The following is a 15,128-nucleotide window of genomic DNA, read 5'->3' on the forward strand; positions in this document are numbered from 1 at the left end:
TATCAACAAATAAGATAATGAGTATCTTCCTTACTCATGTAACAACGTTAGAATTTCCGAATGAGTGGTGTATAAATTTTCTCTGACTCGCTTTCTATTCCTCATGTCACAATATTGGGACTTTTTATGAATTAACGTAATATAATCACGTTGGCCTGACGCCATTATATTTCACTAACTCATAGTTCCATTCCAATATCACTACATAAGGTCAGGACACGTGGTCAACCTCGAATTTCAACACAATTTCCCTAAAACAATTTCTTAACAATGTGCTAAGGATAGCACAAGAGACAAAGACATCGAAAGTAATGAATAGGAGTAACGATGACATAAAAATGTCTTCGAAGTACCAAGAATCTCTAAAAGTCAAGGATGACGTTTTTCGGTTCAAAAACCAAAGCACATAGGCACAACGGCACAATGGCATGTAATGTAACAAAAATGTTATATACCCAAACACAATAGCTGACATTGAAATGCCGAGCCTTTAGAAGTCAAGAATGACATCTCGCGTAATATAACTCAAACGTTATATACATAACCATAATAGATGACATAGAAATGCCGAGAATTCTAGAACACGTAATGTAACTTAAACGTTATATCAATAAACACTAATTATGACATAGAAATGTCGAGAATTCCAGAAGTCAAGAATGACACCCCCTCGGTTTCACTAACCGAGGTGTTCCTTTAAAAGATGAACTCGCATGAGTCGGAGAATATGTTTAAATCGGAATGGGAGTTCCTCCCGGATTCAGAACATAATAGAAATGTATGTATGACAACAATATACATACCAATACGATACAAATAATCACATATAGTAATATATAATAGGCCGGGCTGTAGACTAGACTCACTAATGCACCCTATTGACTCAGGTAACGACATCAATGCAGCCTAATTCCCTACAACCAGAGCTCTGATACCAACTGTGACGACTCCGTCAAAACACTTAACGGCTCCGTCACTTGGTCCCACAGCTTGATCGAAACTCTATATGAATTTAATAAAACAACCTTGCATTCTTTATTTAAAAAAATGATTTCCTATAAAGGAAATCTACTAAAATGTATAAGTTTAGAAAAACTATACAATAATACTTTAACCAAAAGTTGACCAAAATAAAGTCAACAAACAACCACTTTTTAATGTAACAAAATAGAATGCAAGTTAATGTTTAACAAAAGCTGCCATCATAAATATGCAGACTCTCTAAGCACAGCGGAAGCAATCAATCATGAACCTGAGAATAAAACATGCGAGTAACTGTCAACAAAAATGTTGAGTGAATTATAGGTTTAATATTGCAAACAATATTTAATTTAAACAATAAAAATTTATGTTTGAAAACATAAAAACTCCTTTTTGAACCACCAAATTATATGCTAGAAAACATATAATAAAACATTATTCCATTTTCCGTGAGCCACCTGGTAACCACTTAACCATTTATTTACCCTTGCCAAACACAATAAATAATATACACCGAACAAGTGTATCTACAACAAAATACGAAGTACTAAACATTCCGATAACAAATTGCTAGCGCGACTAGCTCGAAATGGGGTTGTCAAACCCGATAGATCTATCCATAGGATTCGCGTTCACCAGTAGAAACCAGTGATTACAGTTACCAGACTAGGGAATATTTTTGTTCAACTCACAATGAATAATTTAAACCAACATCCACTTATGTCCAAAATATAAAATAAATTGCATGTATTCTCATCCCAAAAGATTTAAAATAGAAAATGGGACTATAACTCACCTTATTAGCAAACGAAGTAACCACACAATTATACGAACAGCAAATGAAGTAAAGTGATCATGAATGATCACAACGCCGACCTATAAATAAAGCAGGTTGATATAAATAACTAACTTAGGTCAAGTCTTAGTATGATAGCTATTGTACATGTTGCAAGTAGACATAGAACAATACTCAACATGCATCGGTTTGATCGGAACAGCGTACGGACACACACTTTCTATTTTTAGAAAGTTTCTATTTTTAGCAGGTTTCCATTTTTGGAAAGTTTCTATTTTAGGAAAGTTTCTATTTTTGGAAAGTTTCTATTTTTGGAAAGTTTCCAAATTTAGAAAGTTTCTATTTTTAGAAAGTTTTAAGTTAGGAAAGTTTCCTTATTTAGAAAGTCAACAGAAGTCAACTGGAAGTCAAAGTCAACTGAAAGTCAACTCAAAAGTCAACCTTGGTCAAACATAGTCAACATTAATTTTAAAAGTGTAAGTTATAATAATAATGTAAGTTATAACGTTTATTAAAGTTAAATATGTCTAATTATGTCATAACATAAGTTTAATTAAATTAAAATGAATTATTAAAGTTAATATAAGTTTAAATGATATAATTAATATAACATAAGTATTTAATTAATTAATTAAATATTAGTCATAATATAAGTATTATTCATTAATAATAAATTTTAAATTATATCATAAGTATTATTAATTAATAATGAATTATTAATCATATCATAAGTTTCTAATTAAAATCATTAAATCATAAGTATTTAATAATTAAATTATAATTAAATAATAACTAAGCCTTATAATAATTAAATAATTAATTAATCCTTATTATAAGTCTTATTATAATAATCTCATAATATAAGTTTAATACTTATCATAAGTATTTTCCATTAATAATGAAAGTATTATTAATCACAAGTTTAATTAAAATGTTAATTAAATCATAAGTATTAATTAAATGATATAATAAATATATATCATAAGTCTTAAATAATAATAATAATTACTTTTTATATCATAAGTAATTAAATGATAATGAAATCCATTATTTATATCATAAGTTTAATAATAAATCCCAAGTTTTAAATCAAAAGTTCATCGGGTCGTATCCTGAGCCCCGGGTGTCGGTTTTCGGCGAGCCTTACATATATCTCCGCCTAAGCAAACCACCCGACACTTTGGTACACTCAAGAACACACCATGAACAGCCCACAAGTCGTGATATACAGCCAATACACTACTTGGAACTTCAATTCAATCAAAAACGTGTTTTAGATGTAACGGGTGATTCGTGGCTCGGATTGAGATGACCCGAACATGAAAGTTCGCCCTACCATCAGTCCTAACACACTAACACACCCTAAAGTCACCAAATATGGTCACAAAGTCGGACCAAACCTGGTTCATACCAAAATCACATTTCAATCTTAACAAAATACCACTTTGCTCGTATCTAGGGCTCCGGGAATCGAAACGACATGAATCCGGAGTCTAAAATTAATGTTTTGATGAGAGGAACTCATTTATATACTTTATTTTATGATCAACATCAGTTACAATATCAGAAACACACGAAAAAGCTGCTGTCCCAATTTTATCAAACCGAAAAAATATGCAATCGAGCAATTCTACGCATACAATCAACAATACAATAACATATAAGCATCATACTATCACAATAACATCAAAATACAGAAAATTAAAGAAAAATTAAAAAGCTAGGGTTAGGGTTTATACCCTCATGAAGAAAAGATTAGTATAGATGCGTAGAGAACGATGCGGTGAATCCAATTATGATGAAAGCTTCTTGAAACAAGCAACAAATTGATGAAGATGATGATGATTTTGGGAGTGTTGGGTGACGGCTTTCAAGAGATAAAAAGAGAAAGAGAAAATGAAATGAGAAAGTATTAGGTCATGAATCTTGAAAAATGGGAAATAACAAATATAAGGTAAAATGACTAAATGAAATAAAATGGGGGTTAGGCCTAATTTGGCCGAAATTTTTAGAGGGGGTGGGCCCCATTAGCTCAATTTGATGTTAAGTGTAAATGCTTGCGGCCCGAATGCCCGAACAAAACTCGAAACGCGCAAACGCTACTACGCGATTGATTTTTCGGAGAGATAACAAATACGCGACGAATAAAATATATAAACACTATATATAATCATATGACATTAAAATATCATATTTAAAATAATTTGGATTTAAAAATCTCAAAAGTTTGACCGTTGGTTTGAAAACCGAAAAGATTCGCCGGATAGAAATCCACGACACGTAGAAACGTACAATTAAAGATATGAATACAAATATTCATATAACACATAATAATTAATATATTATTACAAAAATAATAATATAGGTCATAGAAATGACGTGGTACGAAAAATAATTAACGGTCGTTAAATAATTAACGGCAAAAGATAACGGAAAAAGTAGGGTCGTTACATGAAACGTGAACAACAATTTGCAAAATTTTCAAAGTGTGAATTTTGGTTACGTGAAGTGCAGTTTTTGGGTCATGTGATTTGTACCGAGGGTATAAAAGTTGATCCGACGAAGATAGAAGCGGTAATGAATTGGAATTCTCCGAAGACTCCGACTGAAATTAAGAGTTTTCTGGGATTAGCCGGTTATTATCGCAGATTTATCAAGGATTTCTCGAAAATAGCGGGTCCGTTGACTAAGTTGACTCGTAAAGATGTAGCCTTTCGATGGACTGATGAACAGGAAAAGGCTTTTCAGATTTTGAAACAGTTACTGTGTCAGGCACTAGTGTTAGCTTTACCAGAAGGTTCAGACGACTTCGTGGTATACTGTGATGCATCATATGCTGGGTTGGGTTGTGTATTAATGCAAAGAGATAAAGTAATCGCCTACGCCTCACGACAGTTGAAAGTTCATGAGAAGAATTATCCAGTGCATGATCTTGAAATGGCTGCAGTAGTGTTTGCTTTGAAACTGTGGAGACACTATTTGTATGGAACCTATTGTGTTATATGTATAGATCACAAGAGTTTGCAGTATATCTTCTCACAGAAAGAATTGAATATGCGTCAGAGACGATGGCAAGAGTTGATCAAAGATTACGATTGTGATATTAAATACCATCCGGGTAAGGCAAATGTGGTTGCAGATGCGCTAAGTCGTAAAAAGTCAAGTGGAAATGTGAAATTTTTTCGTTTGAATATAACTTCAGATTTGATTAACAGCTTAAAAACCATTCAAGCCTGTGCTTTAGAGGACGAACATATTAAATCTGAACAAATGACCAAACGAAAAGTGGACTTAATTGATGACTCACGTGGACTAAAGACCTTAAACAATCGTGTTTGGGTGCCTAAGCTTGGAGATTTGAGGGATTTAATCATGACGGAAGCTCACAAATCCAGATTGACAGTACATCCGGGTAGTAATAAGATGTATCATGATTTGAAAACAGTGTATTGGTGGCCAACAATGAAATCAGATATCGCCCGTTATGTCAAAAAGTGTCATATATGTGCTCAAGTGAAGGTAGAACATCAGAAACCTTATGGTTCGTTACGTCAGTTACAGATTCCAGAGTGGAAATGGGAACATATAACGATGGATTTTGTGACCAAATTACCTCGAACTCAGAAAATACATGATATGATTTGGGTAATAGAGGATCGTCTAACTAAAAGTGCTCATTTTCTTGCTACTCGTGAGACAGCTTCGTTAAGTGAGTTAGCCGATTTGTATGTGAAAGAAATAGTTAGTCGTCATGGTGTGCCGTTATCGATCATTTCAGACAAAGATTCCAGATTTGTGTCAAATTTTTGGAATAATCTTCAACAGAATCTGGGTACACGTGTGAATTTAAGTACAGCTTATCATCCTCAGACAGACGGACAGAGTGAAAGAACGATACAGACTTTGGAGGATATGTTAAGGGCTTGTGTGTTAGAATACGGTGATTCGTGGGATACACATTTGCCGTTGGTCGAATTCGCGTATAATAATTCATATCATTCGAGTATAGGGATGTCGCCCTATGAAATGTTATACGGTCGTCATTGCAGAACTCCGACTTGTTGGTTAGAAACCGGGAAGAAACAGTTTGCAGGTCCCGAAATTGTTCAAATGACAGCCGAAAAAGTTGCAATTGCGAGAGAAAAGTTGAAAACCGCTAGAGATAGGTAGAAAATGTATGCTGATCTGCGTAGATGTCCGGTAACCGTTAATGTGGGTGAACGAGTGTATCTGAAAGTTTCGCCGTGGAAAGGGGTTATCAGATTCGGTAAACGTGGTAAGTTAGCACCGAGATTTATTGGTCCGTTTCCGATCAGCGAAGTGTTGAATGATCAGACTGTGGTGGTAGATCTTCCGCCAGAGTTAGCTGGTATTCATAATACATTCAACGTATGTTATCTTCGTAAGTGTAAAGTCGACGATGAAACACAACTTCTTCCTTTAGAAGATTTAAGGGTCGATTTGAATAAGAAATTGGTGGAAGAGCCGATCCGTGTGGTTGACCAAAAGGTGACTAAGCTGAAAAAGAAAGAGATTCCGATGGTGTTGATTGAGTGGAAACACATTTTGGGTTCTAACTTCACGTGGGAGACAGAAGAGTTGATGAGAAATCGCTACCCTCGTTTGTTTGACCAAGACCAGATTCCGAGGACGGAATCTTCTTAAGGGGGTGGATTTGTAACACACTGAAAACCGGGCTAATTGTAAGTTGCCTATTTTGCCCTTAGGGTTTGTGCTTAGTTTTAACTGCTTTTATTTTAATTATTTTATTAGTATTTTGTTATAATTGTATTGAAACCAGTTTGTGACAAGGGTCCCAGAACAGGTTTGTTTATTTTAATTGGACCTCGTTTGGGTTACCTAATCTTGTGCGAAAGATATCAGGTAAATACCCGTGTGTGATGGGGTATTGTGTTTTAACACAAATAAGAGCTAGTGACCAGCTCTTTTCTTGAGGTTTCCTGAACTTTTCTCTCACTCACACATTCACCTAACCTAAACTTCACCATCTTCATCTCAACCCTAAATAATTTGATCTTGAATTGAAGCTTGATTTTGGTGTCAAAACGTTCCATGTGTCATTGTGATTCTAACAAGGTAACTGTTTCATAGATTCATGCTTTGATTCTTGCTCTAATTGGGTTTTTGTGTTAAATGGGTTTTTGATAGAAATTAGCTCAAATCTAGTTATTTGATGTTTAAAAACATGAATTGATGTTAGAAATAGGTTGTATATATGTTTAGTAACTTTCTTGTGCTTAAACTTTGGTCAAAAACACTTAGAAATCGAGTTTTTGGGGAAAAAATCACAAAATCAGCGAACTTGTTCGAAACCCAATTTGCTACAGTACCCGAGTTGCTACAGTGTCACTACTTGCTACAGTGTCACTATTTACTACAGTATCACTATTTGCTACAGTGTCACTATTTGCTACAGTACCCGAGTTGCTACAGTGTCACTATTTGCTACAGTGTTCGGAAACCACTATTTGCTACAGTACCTTTTATAAAATTGAAACGGGCGTAACTTTCAAAACGTAACTCCATTTTTGATGAATAAACTATCGTTAGAATCGTAATAAAGAATAATTTTCAATGGTGAACTTTTAAGAAACTAGTTCAAACTATTTTTTGGTCGAAAAAGGAGTTTTAGTGTGTATGTCGTGTTTTGCACGCACCTGTATGCCATTATTGAATGGAGTCATGATGTAGACTCATAAAATTATGAATATATGGTGTTATGACCTAGTTAATTGTATGAAATGATTATATTATTTATTGGATATGTATATTAACTTCGTTTGTGTTGTTCTCCGGTTATAAGGACAAGGAGGAAGCTCAGAAATAATAACTGAGCAGTTGCTGGTAATTGGTGAGTGGGTCTATCTCCGGATAGAGTTTAAGTAGCATATCATGCTACTGTGATTGACTCTTTTACCATGCATAGTGTATAAATTACCATGTTAGAATAATATAGTATGCCAGATGTTGTATGTGAATTATGTGTACACTGTGTGAATGGCACCAGTCGGGCCTAGGGAGACTGGGGACTCGAGACCGTGCTTAGGTGAGGTTAGAGTCTGTATGAGGTCAACCGTGCCTAGGGGAGGTTGGGTCCATAGGCTACTGATTGTAAAGTATAGTGTGAACGATGCATCCCCTGCATCTGGATAATTATACTGTGAATTGAGTTGCAGGGACTATCGGTAGACTCAGGCCCGATCAGCTGGGAGTCGTGTGCTCGTACAAGCTGCCAATCCTCGTATTGTCTTATTGTATGCTAGTTGGTAGTTAGCATGTGTTGTTGTTAGTATATAGCTTGTGTGTGACTTAAGCTATATCTGTTAGATAGATTCCATTCACTTAGCGGTGCGCTAAGCCCCCACATATTCTCCCCTTGCAGGTTTAGGTACTGCTAGTCGGGATGGGTGCTGATGCAGAAGACATGTTTGACAACCCTAGTCTGATGTGGACTTTTGTTTAAATCATGTTTTGTAATAACGTAACACCGTTGTGTAAACTTAAACTTAATTACTCAGATTAATGTAATGACGCGACTTATAGTGTGTTTGTTAATAAAGTCTTCCGCTGTGTTTAAAAAAAAAAAAAAATTGCCGGTGTTACAGAACCAGATAAAGGGGAGCCGGACTCTTCCTCAGATCGAATTCCGGTTATATCTACACATGCAGACATGATAACCTTCATCAATGATACTGATGATTTTGAAGACATTCTCGAAGCCATCCGAAAATCAACTATTGATTTTTCGCTACGCTTAACAGAACGAATCATGGCTATCAGAGAAGAGTACCACCTCTATCTTCGAAGAGAAGACAATGATGTTGAAATCCTAGAAGAACGCATTCAAGAAATGCATTCAAGACTTTATCAATTCTCTTCACGATCATATCTATCATAAAGAAAGGAAACGAGAGCATAATTCAGTGGTTCGTACTATTCTCGAGACAAGATTCTGTCGAGACCAGAAGATCATTAACTCTAGGGTTTATAACGCCTTAGCCGGATCTGCACTTCCGTTCTCACGAAACCGACGAGCACTACTAACTCTCATCCGGAAGCATATGGATCTTTCCACCGGACGCCCGACTTATCACTCTGATTTGTAAGTGATCAAGGATATTCACAGTTTTTTCGCTCTTTTGGATAGAGATAATTTCGAAAGCACACCAGACAGACTAGTGATTTACGTAACAATTGATCACCACGCTGATCTGATTATCAAAGAGTTACGAGACGCTGTTATGGAGGAAGCAAGGCGAAACAATCCGTTCTCTCATCTTGGACCAGATCGAGTCAATATTGCCACCTATGTTACGAAGCAGCTATCACGTATCTTCCACGAGTCCACAGATCCTAGTTTCACATTTAAAGCTGGATGTCGGGAGATATACTCAAAGACAGTGAAATTAATACTCGGATCAGGATTGCTGTTCACTTCTTTCCAGCTTCATCTCTTAACTAATCTGTGCAAGGTAACAGACTCTTACTGTGGAGATCACCGTTCCGAGGACTTCGAAATTCTAAAGATACAGTTTCTAACATTATTTGAAGACCTCCGAAACGAGCATCCCGTTAGAGAAATAATCAACACCAGCACTGCTTCTATGATTGATATTCATGGGTCAACCAGCAGAGCTGTGGACCATATTCTCATCGGACTTCAATACTTATCAAGAGCCGAAACTGCACACCACTTATCTTTCAGAAGATCTTCAAGACAAGTACCGGATCTGTTACCACTATTGGTCCGACACTTTCTTAGAATTTATCCACCAAGACTCACATTCCCTCGAGAAGACCAAGATCACAACCATTAGTGAGGAATGTTTGCTTTTTGAAGCATCACTACGGTCGAGCCAACGACCTTAAACAAAAGCGCTTCTCGGGAGGCAACCCGTGCAATAAAGTAGAGTAGAAGAATAAAGGACGACAAATGAGCCGATAAAGATGCAAGGATTGGAAGCCAGTCGCATCTGCTAGAGGTATTTCTTTCTTTTCACTACTAGCTCAAGATTCAAACTATGCCACATCCTAGCTTATCACTAAGTGTAGGATAACACCCAATAAAAACACTAGACAAATACTCCCAAATCTTCAACTAAAACTCCTAAGTGTGGGATACACTAGGAACATTGCGGACAATGTTCGTCTAAGTGTGGGATGTTGGTATCTTTTTATGCTGTATTATAATAAACCATTACGAAGATTCCAAGTCCTTAAGATAAATTTCAAAATTTTTGCAAAAGAAACCCTTTTCGAAAGAGTATTTTTGAAAACCTGAAACGTTTGTCAATAAAAATAAGGCTTAAGTAAGGTGAAAATCTTGTTAGATTAAAATCTCTAATAGAGCATTGCATGACTAAGGCATTATCGACCTAAATTGATTATGGTGAGGCACCCCAAATAAGACCAGCATTCATCATTAATGCTTCACTATTTTCCGTTGAGAGTGCCGATGTCTGTGCTCAGAATCAGAACTTGCTTTAGATCTACATCTCCAAGCAGCGAAACGTGATTCGGTTGTAATCAAAATAGCTAGCCATTTGTCAGACATAAACCTTCCGCACCTCCACTACTTCTACTCCACCACCACATCCATATCACCTTTACTATTTCTCAAAAAATCCACAAAATGAGATTCCTTCCGAAAACCCGATGTTATAAACCTCTCAAGTATCATGGCAAATGTCTTGAAAAAGTTTACCGGCAAAAAGTTTCTCGAGATGAAGTCTCCAAAAAAAAAATGAATGATTTTCAAGTTCTGAAAAAAGGAGCAGAACTAAATAAGAGAAATGGGGAAGAGAACTTGTGATGACCCGGAAATTTCTGACCAAATTTAAACTTAATCTTTGTAAGATTAACATTTACGACACGATAAGCAAAGTCTGTAAAACTGAATCTCAAAATTTTTGAACTACTTTCATATATTCAAATACCTTTCGGTTATTCTTGACGATTCGCGAACAATTATATGTATATAGATACACATATATATACTATAACTTGAAAACCTAACAATGTATTAATTGTTTGATACCGTACATTAAACTTATTGGTTTAAATATTTATTTGAATATATATGATAAGTTGGAATATTAATTATATGAATAACTTGCGACGTATATTTAAAACGTGTTTATGAATGTTGAAAATATATATTAACTTGGTCATAAAACGATTTGTTATTATATATATTAACAAATAGCGAGACAATGATTTATAGAAGTAAATAACCAAAACACTCGAAAGTTTAAGATATACTTTGAATGATATAGTTTATTGATAATTTAAGACTATATTTTGACAAAGGTACGAGTCACAAAACGTAAATTGCGAGTTTTTTAAGCGTACGAAAATGCGTTCGAGAAACCGGAACCGGGAAGTAAGTCGAGTGACAACGTACGAGTAATCGGAACGAAAATTACAAGTCAACTATGCACATGAATTTAATATAATATATAATTAATTATTTAAATTATATATATTATATATATTATATAATAATATGGAAAATACACTAAAAATCCATGCGATCGCATGGGCATCAGATTCCAAAAAGTTGCCTATAAAAGGCCAGTTTCTGCTCGAGTTTAAATTTCACATATACTACTCCCTCTAATATTATTATTATTATTTATTATTTATATTAATATTATTAATATTATTATTATTAATATTATTATTATTATTAAGATTATTATTATTATTTATTTTATTATTATTAGTAGTATTATTATTATTACTAATTATATCACTTAAAATACTACGACGAGGTCATGAGGGTGTCACTTTCAAAATGGGTTTTCAAGCGGGATAGAGCTAAGGAAACTATGGGTTATTACTAAGGAGGTTTTGAGTATTGTTCAAGTGTTTTGCTCGTGAGTCAAACTAGTATTTATCATCTCCGTTGCGTCTACGTACTTTCCTACAATATTGAATCACAATATTGATACGTAAGCATTTATATCTTATCTGTTACATATTAATAGTGTATCCCTGACTAGTGCTCGAGTATATAGGATTATGCATGCTAGTACGATTAATTTTGTCGTTAAATAGTTTATAATAGATCACGAATTTAATACATATATTACTGATATAAGGTATATGATATGCATGTTTTTGGAAAGCTGGCGAAAAATCAATAACTTTTCATTTAGAGATCGCGTAATTTCGATGAACGAATTAAAAGATATGGACAATTGAATTATGATTAACATTAATTGAAATTGCTTTTGAATCTGCAATTGATATTTAAACAACTTTTTTATAAGATTGATAATTTAGATTTTCAAATATTACTAATCGAGTAAATGAATTTCTATATAAGGCACGTCTCGATTTGTTGAACAATTGTCAAAATTGACTGTTTTATCATATTTTAAAGCTTTATAAAACTATAGTCTAATTATTCAAGAATTAGGAAACCATGTGAAATGTTAAACTATTTTCAATTACCATGATCATTCAAACTATAGTATAGATTTTAAAAGATCATAATGGGTCAGGTTGACTTTCTGAAATGACTTTTGATAACTTTTGTATGTCAATCTCGAGCATTAGGATTGTGATACACTATGACCCAACCTAGCTTATTAGACATGTATTGGTCAACATATGTTCTATAGGTTGAGATCTACGGTTAATTTTGCATTTCGAGTTTCGGTCACTTTTTGGTAAATGACCTTATGTGCTGCTAAGGTGAGTTTCATTTGCTCCCTTTTTAAATGCTTTTGCAATATATATTTTTGGGCTGAGAATACATGCAATTTATTTTAAACGCAATGGATACAAGTACATACTAAATTCTACACCGAGTTTGAACCGAAAATCCCTTAGCTTTGGTAACTAGTAATTGCCGGTTATAAGAAATGGTGGGTGCGAGTAGTTATATATGGATCCATAGGGCTTGATATCCCCGTCCGAGCTAGAGCACTAGCCTTTTAATGAACGTATGCTATTTGAGAAGCGTACACGTTGGTTTGCGTGTATTATTAAGATAATTATACAAAGGGTACAAATTATATATACGTTAAGTTTAGTTACCAGGGTGCTCTGTTACGTAGAATCATTTGATAAACATTTCTGGAAGAAACAACTGAAATCTTGTGATCCACCTTTACATACGATTTATGTGCAACAATAAAACTATGAACTCACCAACCTTTGTGTTGACACTTTTAAGCATGTTTATTCTCAGGTTTCTAGAAGTCTTCCGCTGTTCGCTTATACATTATAAAAAGCTATGTGCATGGAGTCATACATGCTTTATTCAAGAAAACTTTGCATTCACAAAATCATCACCGTGTATCTTATTTTGACTGCATTGTCAACGGATGTAGTATTGTAAACTATTATATACGGTAATTGTCTATACGTAGAAATCATCAGACGTCAAAAACCTTAGATTTATATATTCATTTATGGTGTGCCTTTTTAAAAGAATGCAATGTTTACAAAACGTATCATATAGAGGTCAAAACCTCACTATGAAATCAATGAATGATGTATTCGTCCAAAGTGGATTTGGAGCGATCGTCACAGTTGGTATCAGAGCTTGAGATCATAGGGAACCGGAATTTGCATTAGTGTGTTTAACTGGTAATTGTTAGGATGCATTAGTGAGTCTGGACTATGACCGTATCTATTTTTACCGAGTTTTGCTTATCAATTCTTGTCAAGAAATTACATGCTTATTTAGACACGTTTTCCTGCATTTACTGCACAGATAGTGTATCGACAAAATTCATATCTTAGCGTATCTATTACTGTAAACTTTACTTGACATCTTCCGAAAATTCCTCCGTGATTTATGGAATTTTGGTATTATATATACATATGTAAATTATGTATTGAAGAGTACCAATCTAAATTTTATAATCTATTTCATATCAAAAATCATCTCTCTAATTATACAAGATGGATCCCGTATCTAGTTCAAATTCCTTAAACTCCGACAGCTATTCCAATATGGATATTCATCTGAACTCCGAAGACAGTGTAACCGGAATGAATCAACCAATTAGCCATCACCTATTATGGATGAATTGGGGATGGGTTCGTAGCCTCCTCAATCATTGGAGACAAGAAGAAGGTGATCCCTTCCATCCACCACATTCACCTCTTGGCGAAGAACCTGAAGCACTTACCGGCGAACCTATTCGAAACACCATTTTCTCTCTCATTTCCCGAGTATCTCGTCATGATTATATACTATCCCATATTCTAAATCTTATTTATCCAATCGTCTGAACCACCGATCATCCCAGTATAATAGAAGAAGTCAACGAGCTTCGCGCTCGGGTAGTGGCTTTGGAGAATATGCTGCAAAGATTACAAACACCACCAGCAGCATTAGCAGAATAACCTGTATCACCATCATCAACACCAACAGTATCATTACCACCACCAACAACAACATCCGCATCCCACACCTCAACATCACAATCTGTACCTTGAACATCAATATCATACGCACCATAGATACCAAGAAATACCAACAACAACAAACGATGAAGTATTGTTTCATAACTTCATCGAAGAAATATTCTGCAGAGAATATGTAGTTTCTAAAAGTTTTAGAGATTTTATATTCTAGTCCTAGTCGAAAACCAGATGAGATTAATATTATGTTAACTCATTAAATCCATGATTACATCTAAAGAAAATATATATGTAGGTATATTTTCATAAAGATTGTAATTAAGGAAATTCTTTTGTACAAACTGTTAATGGTGTGAATATTTTAACGGGTAGGTAATACCCGAGAGATATATAAATTCACAATTAATATGTTACATTCTTCAATTTTGATTCAACAAATCATCAACTATACTCACTACTTTCATAAAAATATATATATTCTTTTGTAAAAATCGAAACAACCATCCGCATCCAAATTTGATTACATATTCTGATTTTGAAAAATCAGAATCCAAGCCAAGATTTAACAGAAAACATCACACTTAGATTCTTACACCTTTTGATAATGCTAAAAATGAACATATATTTCATAGCATTATCCCTCAAGAAAGACAAGCTTTTAGTTGCAATTGTTCTATTTACAAGTGATATTCGTTTAAATAATAAAAGGTGAAGACAAAAGACAGATTCGACGAATTGAAGACGCAAACGACCAAAAAGCTCAAAAGTACAAAGTACAATCAAAGAGGTTCCAATTATTGATAAGAAACGTCTCAGAATTACAAGAGTACAAGATTCAAAACGCAAAGTACAAGATATTAAATTGTACGCAAGGACGTTCGAAAATCCGGAACCAGGACCAGAGTCAACTCTCAACGCTCGACGCAATGGACTAAAAATTACAAGT

Source organism: Rutidosis leptorrhynchoides, chromosome 11 (assembly GCF_046630445.1).
Source record: "Rutidosis leptorrhynchoides isolate AG116_Rl617_1_P2 chromosome 11, CSIRO_AGI_Rlap_v1, whole genome shotgun sequence".
NCBI lineage: Eukaryota > Viridiplantae > Streptophyta > Magnoliopsida > Asterales > Asteraceae > Rutidosis > Rutidosis leptorrhynchoides.